This window comes from Porites lutea, chromosome 4 (genome assembly GCF_958299795.1).
Source record: "Porites lutea chromosome 4, jaPorLute2.1, whole genome shotgun sequence".
Classification (NCBI taxonomy): Eukaryota; Metazoa; Cnidaria; class Anthozoa; order Scleractinia; family Poritidae; genus Porites; species Porites lutea.
In genome coordinates this window covers 48,011,242-48,025,939 of record NC_133204.1, presented here as the reverse complement: position 1 = coordinate 48,025,939, position 14,698 = coordinate 48,011,242, and the positions used below count along the sequence as shown (strand labels likewise).

General features: G+C 40.1%; 1 protein-coding gene, 1 long non-coding RNA gene and 1 pseudogene across 2 annotated transcripts in view; 2 read left to right on the top strand and 1 right to left on the bottom strand.

Moving 5' to 3' along the window:
* The window catches only part of LOC140933885 (uncharacterized), a 46,467-nt gene that overhangs the window by 9,363 nt on the left and 22,406 nt on the right, over positions 1–14,698 (top strand). The window lies entirely within an intron of this gene.
* LOC140936005 (uncharacterized) lies at positions 2,027–5,795 on the top strand. Its single transcript, XR_012165281.1, has 3 exons — positions 2,027–2,147; positions 3,563–3,613; positions 5,430–5,795. It is a non-coding gene; the product is annotated as an uncharacterized lncRNA (long non-coding RNA).
* On the bottom strand, positions 10,871–12,360 carry LOC140934791 (uncharacterized; annotated as a pseudogene).

Sequence of the window (14,698 nt, the reverse complement as noted above, 5' to 3'; positions counted from 1 at the left end):
TGTCAGACTCTTACACAAGCCCTCTGTAAGTATCTTACACAAGCCTTGTGTAAGCTTTCTTACGCGTTCTGTAAGTATCTTACACAAGCCTTCTGTAAGGACTCTTACACAAGCCTTCTGTGAGCATCTTACACAAGCCTTCTGTAAGCATCTTACACAAGCCTTCTGTAAGCATCTTACACAAGCCTTCTGTAAGCCTTCTTCGGCGTTCTGTCAGACTCTTACACAAGCCCTCTGTAAGTATCTTACACAAGCCTTGTGTAAGCACTCTTACACAAGCCTTCTGTAAGTATCTTACACAAGCCTTGTGTAAGCACTCTTACACAAGCCCTCTGTAAGTATCTTACACAAGCCTTGTGTAAGCACTCTTACACAAGCCTTCTGTAAGTATCTTACACAAGCCCTCTGTAAGTATCTTACACAAGCCTTCTGTAAGGACTCTTACAAAAGCCTTCTGTAAGCATCTTACACAAGCCTTCTGTAAGCATCGTACACAAGCCTTGTGTAAGCAAGACTCTTACACAAGCCTTGTGTAAGCAACCTTACACAAGTCTTCTGTAAGGACTCTTTATACAAGCCTTGTGTTAGATACTTACTCAAGCCTTGTATAAAGAGTCTTACACAAGCCTTCTGTAAGCCTTCTTACGCGCTCTGTAAGTATCTTACACAAGGCTTGTGTAAGCACTCTTACGCGTTCTGTAAGCACTCTTACACAAGCCTTCTGTAAGTATCTTACGAAAGCCTTCTTTAAGTCATACACAAAAGACAACAAAAACTTTTTACATAATTTTTAAGTGTTCAAGAAGGCGTTCGTAAGAAGGACTTTTAGTAATGAGCTATTTTAATTAAATTGCGTTATTTAGTGACACAGCAACTAAAATAGGGTAATTTTGGTGCAGTGAATATATAAGGTGTTGTATATTATATTGTTACTGTTTTTATATAAGGTTTTGTGCCCAGCTGCTGAGAATGATCCGAGAAAAGAATGGGAAATGGGAAGGTGATAAAATCAAAATATTAAGAACAAATGACCTTATCAACTGCAGTTGATAAAACAAAACATAACTTGATGGGTATAATCGAGACAGACTCTTTAATCTGCAGATTAATAATTCTGCAAATTGTAATAATCTAATTTAGGCGCAAACGAGATAATGAAATAAGACGAAAGACCCGAGACGTGCGACTACTACTATGCCGAATTGTTAAGAGGCAAATAATAAACTGACCTCTATTTTCCGGTCTGCACATCAGTATTCAAAATATTTACGGTCTGATTTGTGGGAAGTTTCTCTATTATTTGCTCGCTTTTGAGTTGTGGTGTGGTTATTCCTATTTAAGAGCCTAATTCTTTTTTAATACGTCATTTGGTGATCGCACCTGTCCGCAACACTAAGAAAGCATCGATTTTAAAGACAAGTGAAAGAGCTATTTTTTATGTTCCCTTCGACTTCCAGAAAGGTGTTGACGCCATGACAGTCTGAGGAAGTCTGTTTTCTACACCACTAGCTAAAATCATCCACCAGCTAACAAGTTAATGACCTGTCACTAAGGCATCGAGCAAATCTAATTTGGATGGAGCCACATAGTGTAATTTGCATTTTTCATTTCGAAAGAAGAGCGTTAAATTAAACACTTATTAACAATCAATGACCTTATCAACTGTGTTGATAAAACAAAACATACTATGGGTATAATCGAGACAGTCACTTTAGTCTGCACCTTATTGTTATACAAATTTGTATAATCTAATTCAGGCATAAAAGACTGAGATAATGAAATAAGACAAAAGACCAGAGACAACTGAGCCGAATTGTTAAGAGATAAATGAACCGAATTTTATTTTCGTTTGCACATCACTGTTAAAAATATTTATTTTCTGCACAGTGAAGGCAATTGTTGTTCTTTTATCCTTAGTTTGCTGTTAATTCATGTTCGTCTATGCCTCCTGTAAAATACGGGTCTTGTTTTATTTTGTGTTCTTTTTTTTCCCGCAAACAAAGCGATTTCTATTGCTTCTTTCAGTTTACCGATTCACGTTTCAGTGACTGAGCAAGAGCAGGAAAATGCTTCGCGTCTTTTTTTTGTTGACCATTGCTGGGGTTTTCTTGGCCACTTCGTTTGGAGCTTCGCTGCCAGTAAAAAAGGTATCATCTTGATTGATTTTCTGTTGTTTTCAAGTTTTTATTGCTTTTAATAATTGTTACGACTAGAGTATCTCCTTGCGATAAGAGACATTTACGAACGCCTTTTAGACATGTATGGTTTGATCTCTTGAAAGCGTCCGTGTTGACGTCTGGTAACCAACCAAGATATTTCTTTGGTTGTTGTAATTTAGTTGCCAAATTTCTTCGTTTATTTTCTATTTTGGCGGTAGGGATGGGTTAGATTGAGGTAGAGGAGGATAATTTTGTGCAATATTTTACAGCGGCTAAGTGCGTGTTTCACAGAATTCTGAAATACAGTGAGTAGCATTCTAAGTCCCAAACCTCAACTGGCTTATCGAAATACCGGAGTTTGTCGAATAATCAAGCTCTCTGGAGAGCGCTGGCGGCGGGGCAGAAGAAGGAAGGAAAGCTTGCAACTACATCTGTGGAATTTGAATACCATCTCCAATCGCCCTTGGGCTCCCCGTCGACTGAGCTATCGAATTTTGCCAATCAGTGCGAAGTGGAAACGAGCGCGAATGTTAAAAAACATTGAAAAACGCGTGCGAAGGGTAATGACGTCATTACTAATGTCGTCTCCGCCAATCAGCATTTCCTTCGACAAAATTTCGCCTCGACTTTTTCGATGCAGACATTAAAATTCCAGGGACGTAGCTGCATGCTCTCCTTTATCTTTCCGCCCCGCCTGCAGAGCGGGCTGGGGGTCAGCTCAATTAGTGACGTCATATTTGCCCATCCACCAAGGACGACTGGAGACAAGGCTGAGTATTAAAGGAGACCCGACAATGAAGCCTCTAAGTGAGACCTCAGCCCAAGGACAAAACGTTGAGCACTCTTGAATGAAATTATGCATCAAAAGTTTTCATCGGTTGTCTCTCCTTGTATTACGGAAGGGGTCAGATTGTCGTTTATTGTGTTCAGCTGTTAGTTTTAGTATTCCAGACGGTTCTTTTACACCTCACCATATCAATCTTAGATGTAATATATCAAGCACCGACAGACACTGAGAGTGAGCAGCTTGGAAAAACGATGCGCGGACGACTTTTTTTGAACAACTTCGAGGTGTTTGGAAATTAAATGAAACACTTTGCGATTGTTTTTTATATTCTTTTCAATTTTTGTAGAAATTCAAAAACGAAACGTTCACCAAATTTTATGGTAACTAATATGAATTTTCCAAACCTCCTTCACGGTGTTCGGATGCTAGTCTTTGTTTTCTCTTCATGTTAATGAGTATTAAAAAGGTTATATTCACTCTGTCACCCCTCCCCCCTTAAGAGGATGGTTGGTGGACCAAAATAATATCGAGCTACTGACCAACTGACCATCTAACTGGATTATTATTTAGCCTTCTGTATTAACATACTCTGCATGTGCATTTCTCTTTGTTGTAGGGTCGGTGTGGAACTTGGTGCAAGCTCAACCGACTGGATAAGAAAATTGAGGTGATAAAAATATAGAAAGCAGGACCTAGGTCAATCTGTAGAAAAGCGGAGGTTACGTCTTTGATTGGTCCTTTAATTTGAACGGTGTCATAACAAATGGGCAAACGCAGCAAGATCTGAAATCGAAAACGAGAAGATAAATACCCTTTCTCAAGGCAGTTAGTCCCCCAAGTACTTAATTGACTGAAATACAAAACCGTTTCAAATGTTTCCCAAGATAGATAAGAAAAGGTAATGGCTATGAAGGCTTACAACTGTATTTGCTGGATGTTTTGTGTTAGCTTTTTTCTCCTTTGGCCGTGCAAGTACTGTAAAAGATTTTAAAATATATTGGAACAATTAGCCAATAGAAACGTGACGTACTGTTACGATATTCAACTGTATTGTTGGTTTTCACATGACGTCACTAAAATTCAAACTACAAAACTATTAATCCTACCGAGATTTTACTTTCACGATGTATTAGAGCAGCTGAAAACTAATTTTCATTCAAATTTTCGCTTCAAAAGGGTATTTGGTTTTGTGATAGAGTACGCTTGAATTTCGAAGCTTTTGCGTGACGGGGCCTTTACACGACGGCCAAGAGACTTGTCATGTGTGTTAAAAAATGACTTTTTTGAGCTCATCCGGAGGAGCACCAGCATGGCGTTAACATACAAATCTCTATAAATTTGAGTAAAACATTTCTTCGAATATCTCGTATACGGAAAATTCTTCTGGCCTGAATCTTGGCGAGGGTCTTTCATATTTACCTCCATCCTTTCATTTCCAGGTTCCGGACTTTATCTGTTGAACGGTCTTGATTTTTATTTTGGTCTATTTTGAATGGCGTGACACTGAAAACCAGCAATTGTGTAGGGTTGCGGTCTTCCCATCATTAATTGCAGCACCATTGTTGTGAACTTTGAAAATGGAGGGAGCGTTTTAAAAGCAGTCCCGCCCTAGATTGCTTCATACTCAGTGACCTAGTATTTCCTGATTGAAGATTGTAGCCATCATAATCGTCAAATACTGAGATCGTTTTTTCGAAAAATGTAAACTACTCCAATCAGGAAACGATGCCGAGATTAAAGACAGATCTTTCTAAAGTGACTTTTCTTTGAAAAAAGAACTGAAAAAATTTGGACAGGCTGGGCATCAGTAGTGTTGCATGTCGCAGATCGCCCTAGCAAATTTTCCTTTCGTTAACTGTCGCTGTGATTTCTTTATTGAGATTGTTTCTATTAAAAGAAAAATGATCGCAACCCAAGATCGACCTGTACCTTTCGTTTTCTAATCTCTTTCCCTTACCAGCACTCTATCACACGAACCTGCTAAAATCGAATCCCGAAAAAAATAAGTATATAAACTAGCAAACTGTCTTTTTTACTTGATACATAAAGAACAGGCTATCCCAGCCCTTTCCCGTTTTAGCGTAAAATCAACTTGGCCTTCAAAGTCGTTCTTTCTTAGACTTTTCTAAAACGTATTTTAATAGTGGAGCTCTCGCAGCGGAGCACCATGGGTAAAAAAAACTGGTTATTTATGCATCCAAGAAAGTTTGGTTCTGACAAAATCGTTTGTACGTAAAATTTTGCATTTCAAGCATCCCGCGTGTTTCCGCGGTAAATCGCATGGCCAACCAGTCGGCGATGGTCCCGAGGGTGAACACCTCCCTAAGACGGACAGTCGGGGATGGTCGCGAGGGTGTCCGTCTTAGAGACTGTAACAGCATCTAGCCTTCCCCCTCCGGGAGTCGTATTTCCTCCCTCCCCACCAGGGCATCCCGATAGAAAAATATAGCAATGATATTTCTCGTTTCCGTTTCCTTCCGCAGGACCTGACCAAGAGAGTAAATGGGGCTAATGTCCAGTGTATCGATAAGTCTACTAACTTCGATGTAGGCGCCGATTCACCTCTGGTGTACTTGGACAGGCAACATGTCGCTTGTCCTTTTCCTTATTTCTTGGCCAGTTTTCGACTCAACAGGCACGATTTCGGTTATAATTCCAAAATTCGCTACCTATACAAATGCTGCAAGTTTGTCCTGTAAAATGATCAAGCAAGTCAGAATGAATGAGCACATACATATTAGGGAAATGATGTGAAGTAAAATTAACTTTGAGTAATGTGATTTAACGAAGTAACTTCCTAGCTTAAAGGAGTAGTGTCACCTGCTATTCCAGGAGGGTCTCAATGGGGTGGTGGCATTTACGGTTATCGGCTAAAATTTTCGCTCTTTTACGGCTATCGGTTAATTTTTTTCAGTTACGGTTAACTCTAAAGTTAAAAATTAATTTCTTTGTTAAATATTAATAAACCTGTAGTTTTTGGTATCTTTAAAGCAAAATAAATGTCTTAGGATCATCTCGGGATGAAATAAGTTATTCTTTTGAAAATTTTTAATATTTCATAAATCATGCTTTTAGAGTATTCCACTTCTAATATCATTTTACGGATAGAAATGTTAACTATGAAAAAGTTTGTCATCTTTTGCATACTGATTCGTTCTTCGCGTCGCTTTGTGTTTGCTACCCTCTTCTCTTTTTACTACCACGATAGGGTCTTTACCCCACTGAAGAACAGATTGTACAACATGAACTAAAAAAGAACATGCATACAGATTGAGACTCGAACATTTCTATGACTCTCACATTTACAAGTGTCGGAGCCAAGCTGAGAAGTACGCGGCTTTGAAGATCTTTGCCGCAGTTTTCTCATTCTCTTAAAATGACATGAACTCTTTGTTTAAAATAGAAACAAAAGGTTAGCTATTGCCAGTCAACTAATTTTTTTTGTGAGCCATGAAAAGGACCATTCCTAATAAAAGACATAACAGTTTATCTGAATAGAATCTTCGTGAAAAGCAAAACTAGCAGTAGCCTGAAATTCATCCGATTGCTTCGAGTCGTTTTCTCCTCTCAACAACTGAGGGAGTAATAACGACTCGAAGTAATGAAATTCAGGCTAAACTAGCAGTAAAGGGAACGTAAAGAGTCAAAGTAGCCGCGAAATAAGAAACACAATCGTCCTAAGTGAGTTTAGCACCTTCTTCAAATTATCAAATCTAAGGAGCAAAATTTTTTTACGGTTAACTCTTTTTACCCTATTTACGGCTAACGGTTAAAATTTTTCAAATTTTACGGCTATCGACTAAATTTTGGGCCGTTTTACGCCTATCGGTTAACCCCATTGAGACCCTCTTCCAGTTTTGTTTTTCTTTTTTTTGCTTGGGCAGGGGGGTGGGGGTGGGGGCGGCAAAAGGAGTTGTGGGGGGGAGGGTGGCTTAAAACATAATGGAGTGGATGGAATTGTCAAAATGATGTTTCGACCTTTTGCTGATGGCTAGGATGGAAATGGATTGGAACTGTTAATTTTTTTGCGTCTTCTTGTGTGTTTAGAAAACTGTCACTCAGGACTGATCGTAGTTTGTTCTTCCTTCGGGAAATCTCTTAATATTTTCTTCCCGGTTTTCTGAGAGCAATTTCATGTTATGACAAAAGGTTTTTCGTCAAAGTTTTGAGAGACTTTGACCAAACTTGAGAATCGCCGTGAAAGTGTCCCGTTAAGAAAACTATATAATTTAGTTTAAAACTACATTCACATCAAATAGGCAAATAAAAGTATCACCAGATGAAAGATGTTTGACATTTCTTGACATGCTATACGTTTTTCTAAAATAATAGATGGAATTTTCTAGCTAGCGTATAGTACCCTGTGTCTTTTAGGAATACCCGGTCCGCTTTTCACACAATTCAACCTGTCAAACCGAAGGCTCTAGCTCACTTTAGGGACGTGATATAGGGGATCTTATTATTCCATTATTATGTCATTTCCCCACAGGATAAAGTGTACGCGCAAAATATGAGACCCGTAGTACAGCTGTAATACCTTGGAGTGTCCGGTTCGACCGCTTTAGAACAGAGCGAATACGAAAAATTCGAACTCGCCATGTACTGATGGACAGATAACGCGAAAAAAACAGAATCTTTTTTTGCAGTGGAATAATAAATCTTTTATTAGATGGTTTTACATTTTCCTAGCTTATTACTCGTTCTACGCAACTCGCAAAATATACGCGCCTATTTCTAGATCTTAAAAAAAAAAAAAAAACATTTAATGAGACATCCTTTTTGCGTTCGAGGTACGACAACGCAACCCCTAATTTGTTTTGGCTGTTCTGTGCATTATTGGGTGTCCTGTACAATTAATAAGGGATTTTTTTAGATTGCATTTTCGTCGACACGCATTTGCCTCGCTTTGAGGCGCTTTTTTACGTTTTGCCTCACTTTGACGCGCTAACTTACGTGGTTATTCTTGTGTCCTCGGCGTTCATCTTTCAAAGGTTTGCTGAGGTCTGATATTCTGTATTCGTAAAGCGTACATCGATCTGTGTTTGCTGATTTGTCCAAGGCGTTCATCTTTCAGAAATTTGCTGTTAAGTTTTACTTTGGATTAAGCCTGCATATTTTTCAGCATGGTTCGTCACTGTCTTTGGAAAATGTCTGCTACTCCTGGTGCATGCATCAAACCGGGTTTAGTTTGGCGGCCGTTGTGCATAACTAAAAAAAATTTACCAAGTTGTGTAGCTTGGCGGCCGTTGTGTCACAAAGTAAATCTACCGAGATGTGAAGCTCGGCGGCGCCATCTGATCATGACTTGTGATATTTTCGGCACCGGACAAACGAACACTTTAACTCTATGTTATTTATTAGGAAAACCTTATAAACCAGCCAACAGTAGCGCCACTCTCGAGTTACTGAAATCAACACGCTCGACCACATTACTGCAAAAATTGAGCATGAGCCGTGAGCCGCACACAGATTCCACTGAAGGCTTTGACAGGGTAAGTGCGAAGTTTAAATTCAGATGCGAAAGCTTTTAAAACAGTAAATTCAATTTAACTCATTTTGTCAAAAAGTTGATGATTGGATGCTCTTAAAAATAATTAACAGAGAAAATTATCCGAAGAAATGTTTTTGAAGAAAGAAAAAGAATCCCAGGTTAAACACTAATCGGCCTTTGAGCAACTGCGCCCTGTAATCGCGCCAGTGAAACAAAATGTTCTATTTACACGCCCGACGCACTCTGGCCAATGTCTCTTCCGATTATAAGCACTTGACACCGAACCATACGATATCTTTTCAAAACCTTCTTATCAGTGATACACAGTTTAAAAAGAGGTTTCGCTGTACGCAACCCTTACGTTCAAAATATGCCATAATCATATTTATCTATATCGCAAACACCCTAACCCCTCAACTGCTACCTGCACGCCTAACAAACATCGAACACACTCTCCTAAGCTCCGATTACTCCTAGTATTAGAAATACATGAATATGGCGTTCGAGTCGTCAGCCCAATGATTGGTTCAAGTCCTATCTGAGTAATCATAATCAAAAACGCTTCGTGAAAGGTCATTTGTCTGACAACTATTCGTTGCCCTGTGGCATTCCTCAGGAAACAATCCCAGGGCCTTTTCTGTTTGTTCTTTATGTTAACGACCTCCCAAATTGTCTTTCCCATTGTCAGCCTCGTATGTATGCGGATGACACTTTGATACTGAGTTTTGGACATATTATTACTTGTAACGACGCAACTTTTAGTTGACATTCTTTTCGAAATGAAGATTAACTTACAAGAAAATTGTTTTAAGTTTCACAGTTGATTGTAACTATGTAACACGCTGAAAAGTGCTTTAGGATATTTGAGGAAAAAGTGCTGCATTAATGAGGACGATTTTACTATTATCATCATTGTTATTCCGGAGTGCGGATTCCGGTTACATCTTACAATCCTTCATGCACTCCGACGAAGAAGTATTCAGTCAAGAGATAAACTAGTAGTGATTGAGAATTAGGGGAGTGCGGACACTGGAACATTCACGTGATTTTTGTACCAACAAGGCTAAACCTTGAAACCAAGGCAGAATATAGATAAAATTCACCGTTTCGTTTCGGGTTTTCAACTCCTTTGTGAATGCAAGCACGCCCTCAGTGGCTATGTGCGGCACGAAACGCCGCCATGATGGAAACGAAAACACACTTGTGTGCGTAAGCCCAGCGCGGCGTGAGGTCGCAACCCGCGAACCCGGTAAATAGCCAGAGCCCTGAAGGGCCTGCCATGACGCAGGCTAGAATTGGTACATTTTATAGTCGCATTTGCAAATTCAATTCTTGAAGCAAGACCAGCTTACAAAAAAGAAGGACCGGATCCTAATAAAGGATCTAATCAGCAATAAGTGAAAATATAAAACAAAAGAAGCCATTAAGGCTGATTTTACAGTCGGGAATATATAGGTTAAGCTAAGACGTTACAATTTGAAATAAAGAATATAATATAATAACATGTGAAAATTTAAATGAGAAAAAAGTGAACGTTGAAAAGAGCATCTGAAAACAAAACCGTTGAAGTAAAGATTGGAAAGATATTAGAAATGTAAAAATAGTATAAATAAATGATAACAAATAGAAGAAATAAAGGTTGTATTACATTTCATCTTGCTCATTCATACCTAATGGTTTAAGAGGTTTACCTCTCCCGATGAGGTCTGCTTCTCTAGCTTTTCGTACACTGTCTCTATTAGATTTAATGAGCTCTAGTGATGTCGTTAGCAGAGTGATCATTAGTAAGAAAGTGTTCTGAGACTGTAGTGGGTTTAGAGATATTAGATGTGTTGTCAACTGGTCTGCGGTGTCCGTTGAAGAGGGTCTTTGAATCGTCGTTTGGTTTCACCTATGTATTGTTTGGAGAAGTGGTTGCAATGTCAGTGTAATTTGTGATAGGTCTGGTTTCGCCTTTAGCGTGGAATGTGTATGAAGTTTGTCCGTCAGATATGTATTTACAAGTGAGACAGTTTTCTCCGCATGGGTATGAGCCCCGAGGCTGGTTGTGTTGTGTGAGATTGCGAAGTTTGGCCCTAACTAGAAAATCACTGAGGTTATAAGTGTTTGCGAATAATGGATGAGATGGAACGAAGGGCAGCTGGGTTGTAGGTGATAACAAAGGGAGCACGTTCTAGTTTGTCTAGTGTGGAAGTGTCATGGGGGGTAAGTGTTTCTAGATCTGTCCGTGTGATACTGTTAACTCGCTGTATTTCCCGTTGAAGGAAATAGCGGTTATAGCCACGTTTGTAGAGATAGTTAATAAGTTATTGGTGCGTAATGTGAAGGTCTCGTTGGTTGAACAAATGCAGCGCTGTCTAAGAGCTAGACCGAAAGGAATAGCACGTTTGGAGTTTATGGGATGACAAGACGAATGTGGTAAGTATTGATGTTTCACTGTAGGTTTGGTGCAAAGGTAGTGACGATTTTGCCATCGTGAAGTGAGACGTTGACATTGAGAAAGGGTATGGATGTCAAGGAATAGTCGCCAGTGAATTTCATGGTGGGGTGAATGTCATTGAGAAAGAAAGTGAATGTGTTAAGGTCCTGTACTGATGGTGTCCATATCATGAAGATGTCGTTTATGTAACGCACCCATATGAAGGGTTGGAAAGGGGCACGTGATAAGGCGTCCGTCTCGAATTTGGCGAGAAAAAGGTTGGCGTATGAAGGGGCCATCCTTGTCCCCATAGGGGTACCATGTGTCTGTAAGTAATGTGTAATGTTTGCCATTGAAACAGAACATGTTCATAGTGAAAATCATACGTATGAAGTTACAAAGTGTTTCAGTACTGATGGATGAAGCGTTGCGGTCGCGTGTATTGAGAAAATGACGACAGGTATCGATGCGCTCGTTATGCGGAATGTTGGTGTAGAGAGATGACACGTCTAGGGTGACAAGAAAGGAGTTTTAGGGTAGCTGCCCGAGATGCTCCAGTTTGTTAAGAAAGTGTGTAGCGTCTTTTATGAATGAATGTGTCGTATGCACTAAGGGTTTGAGATGGTGGTCTACAAATTGTGAAATACGTTCAGAAGGATGACTGTTGCTGGAAACAATGTGGCGGCCAGGCTTACCCGTCTTATGTATTTTGGGTAAAATGTAGAAACGTCCAGGTTTGGGGTTAGACTGTATCAAGAATCGTTTATTGTCGTCGTAAATGATTTTGTCACGAAGCATGCGTTCAACTTAGACCTGTACAAGTTTTTGGATGTCATCGGTTATATCGTTGTCAAGCGGCCGCGGTCTGTAGAATTTGGTGTCATTGAGTTGTCTTAAGCATTCCTTTATATTTCCCACTTTTGTGCCTGAAACCTATTTCGACTCATCCTTAGCCTGCGTGGCAGGCGCAAAAAGGGGAGGCAGAGGGGGAGGGAGAAAAGCACGAAAGAAGGGAGGGAAGGGAGCGCCTGCTATAAGAGCCGGTGCTTTTGTAATCCGCCCACCATTTTCTCAACTAATCCGATAATGTCGCTGTCAATACGTGACCAATCACAAGTACGGGGCTTCTCAGCAACGTCCGAACTTAATAACTTTGTTTACCGGAAATTGTCAAGTTGAGACGCTTTTTTCAAGTGATATCATAATAGAGCGAAATGAAACATTTTTACTGTTCTTGCTCCCGCAGCAAACACGACAAACATAGACTACGAGCAGTCTCTCATTTTTTTACTGCTTGCAGTCTACGACAAACAATGATCAGTTTCGTGTGAATACACAAGACCTTTTATGTTACAACCTCATCAACCACCGTGATGGTCACAAAGAACAGAACACTGGCCAGCCTGAGACGCGAATAATGAAAGTAAAGGAGAATTATAAACAATTGTCAAAACGCTCAACGGATAGTTTTTACCAAAGCTTCAGCTCTCTTTTTGCAAACCATTTAAAAATCCATTCAAGACGGTATATGTTTTTGCGGAAAAGGAGGTCTTTTGAATATCGACATTGCAGATGTCTGGCAAGAATCGCAATCGCTTTGAATCGCTGCTCGGTGTATGGACAAATCCAGTATACAAAACCTCCTGAGCATCTCTGCCTGCTAAACAAGCTGTTACAGTTGGTTTTAGTTCGGGTTTTAACGTGAAGTTGCTACATGATTGGAGTAAATTTTGATCTTCCAAAGCTTATGCCAGTAGAACACATTTTCTTGATGCCTTCGTCATGTTTGTCCCTCACACTAATACACGCCAGGATACACGCTAATAAGTTACTCATTACGGCTCAGTCAATCAGGAATTTGCGGACGCCAGCGTCCGCAGAAATGAATAAAAGGGGGTTCTTATAGCAGGCGTCCCTTCCCCTCCCTCCCCTACCCCCTCCCTTTTTCCCTTTTTCCTAATCCCCTACCCCTTTCCCTAATCCTTTCGACGCCTGCTACGCAGGCTAACTCATCTTCGGTGTAAGAGCCTGTAAAACTCACGGGTGACGTGAAACAAAGGAAACAAAGCAGTCAACACAATAGAACCTAGGAAAACGGCGAAATAGTTTGACAGGTTCGTACACCGAGGTAAACCCCCTATTTCATTCTTTAAAAAAAGTAACAGCCTTGATGTTAGCCTTCCCCGTGGGGGAGAAATGAATGCGTGAGGAACGAACCCCAAAGGACGTCTGCGGGGAGGCTACCTTGATGTTTGATATCAGCTGGACTCTTTTTTTTTTCCCTTTTTTTTAATATCTCTAATCCAACCCTAAATAATCTCTAACATGGGTCAAAAAATATCTGCAGCCACTAGGTTTAGAGCACGCATTTCACACTGTAGTTTTATACTGGCTCGTGAGGTGGAGCATTCCGATGAATGAAAAAACAGTCGAACCTCCATGCCACTTACGGCCACCTCTCTACGACGGCCACTTTTTTGGGGGCGAACAGTCCATACATGGACTCTTCTTCAAACCTCTATTCTCTATTTTCCAATGGCCCATAATACACTCTGTTTGCCCCCCAAAATTCTGCATAAACCATTGTTTTTAAATGCTCCTGGGAGTATTGCATTTTCCCAAGAGCATTTTAAGACAATAAGTTATGCAAAACTTGGGGGGCAAACAGAGTGTATTATGGGCAATTGGAAAATAGTCAATACAACGGCCACTTTCTCTGGCACTTTGTAGCCGTTGTGGGGGAGGGTCAACGGTATCTCCCTCCCCTCCCTCTAAGGATTATCACGCTCGTAATTTTCTTTCCCAATATTCCCAGAACGAGCGGAAGGCAACGCCAGTTTCCCTCATCCTCGTCAAGCAGAATATTGATCTTGCAACGAAATTTACACGGAAATGCGACAATTGCCGTCTCTACGCCCCGATCTTCATTTGCTAATTAGCAGGTTAACTGTGCTGAAACAGTATATAGTCTTGTACCCTGAAAAAGGCAGCATTGCGGAAACGATGGTGAGGCCTCTTTTGAACAGCATCGATCTTGCAATTTTCTTCAAAGTAAAGTTGTCGGAATTTACCCTGGCAGGGCCTCCTAGATGAGTTCTTATATCCGTTATTCAAGTGCTGAATAATAGGAGTGGTGAATAATTTTTCAATGGTCGAATGTTACCATTCAATGACTGAGACACCATTGTTTCTTTATTTTCACACCAACCTGCTAGACTGTCTGTTCATTTTGTTTCAGCCACGGCAAGTCTCTTCTTGCCAGACTTCAGCAACTGTTACAATTTCCTCTGGACTCTTCACAAAATATTCTGATAGGTTTTTCACGTAAACACCTAGTGGAAAAAATACCTAATATCAGCACATAATGATTGGGGGCTAATAATTGGGGTTTATTAAAGTAACCAAGCCAAAAGCCCTCAAGGTGGGAGGGAGGGTAACAAATATATAGGAAACAGCAGTTCGCGCGCTCAAATCGAATAATGCGTTTATGATGCAACACTTCGATTCTTGCTACATTATTTCCTACAACGAGTCGACGCCTAATTGATTTTATACTGTGAAAACCATTGTTTATCTTTCACACACACAAAAAAACAAAAAACAAAAAACATAACAAAACAAAAGAAACAACATCTGGCGGTTGACCAGAGGATAGCGTGCATTCTTTTAGTCAATGTAAAACTGAAAAGCCATTTTATTAAAGGAGCGTAAACAGATTCCATGTGTTATCTTGTGCCAAACAACTTAGGAAGCTATTAGAGTGAGTTGTTCTATCATGAATGAATGATATCAGTAAAACTATTTAAAGTAGTGGCAAATGTTGGAAATCCGCCTCTTTGTAG